Raw genomic sequence first — 1,027 nt, 5'->3', positions numbered from 1 at the left:
GTTGTGAGTGTTTATTGAGCGAAAACACCTAAAGATCCACGAGGCTCCGGCAGGGGATGGTGGTGAACCTTGCTGAACTCTTTCACCACAACTTTCTCTCACTCTTACTTCCTGTTTCTGTTGTGCCTGTATTTCAAAGGGTCAGCCTTGTCACACTCTGTGTCACGCTAAATATCCCCGAGAACTACGTTAAGGGTACACGAGTCTGGAGTGCTCAGCCACTTGCACGTTAATTTCACGAGCAGTTGATCGGATCAACTGGAACCCTCGACGTCGTAAGCAACGGAGTGTCAACAACATTGTTGATCATGCATACTTGGGTCGGATGCGAAATTTTTCCCCACGAGAGTTCCGGACCCCAGTAATGAACTCATTTGCATACAGCCATTCAGCGCTCATCTTGACCTTGTTGTCAAGTTAACAAACACACTCTACCAAGTAAACTCAAGACGAAAAACGGTGTTGTAAGTCGACCGATCGCCGAATTATGCCCGATTTTAGAAGGAGACAAGTAATTAGATAGATTTGCATCTATACCTATTATCGGATTTTGTTAGGGGTCCCATATGGTAAAGATGTGGGTGGGAAAAATGTGGTTAGGGGGTGATGTGCTAGCAACCCTCTCCCCTTACTCTTTTACAAAGTAAACAACAGTGATATGTTAAAGGCACCTGTGGTGGTGACATGTAAAAGACACTTGTGCCAGTGACATGTTTGAGGCACACGTGCCAGTAACACATATTAGTGACATGACATGTGAGAGGAACCTGTGTCAATGATATGTTTTTGGTAAATTCTCTATATATATATATATTAGTTTATGTATATATTGATATTATCTCAGTTTAAAAAAACTTTAGACAATGTAAATATGTTAATAGTTACCACGGGTAGCAAAAATCACACAAAAAACCAGGATATCACACCCGTTTGCTTCTATATAAAGGAATATATGTGCAATTCCAGCAGCTCTTACTTCTTTGGAGTAGAGTGCACATATATTTTGAAATATATGTAGGAATTAAAG

The sequence above is a fragment of the Octopus bimaculoides genome, chromosome 29 (genome assembly GCF_001194135.2).
Source record: "Octopus bimaculoides isolate UCB-OBI-ISO-001 chromosome 29, ASM119413v2, whole genome shotgun sequence".
NCBI lineage: Eukaryota > Metazoa > Mollusca > Cephalopoda > Octopoda > Octopodidae > Octopus > Octopus bimaculoides.
Note: the sequence above shows the minus strand (reverse complement) of the source record.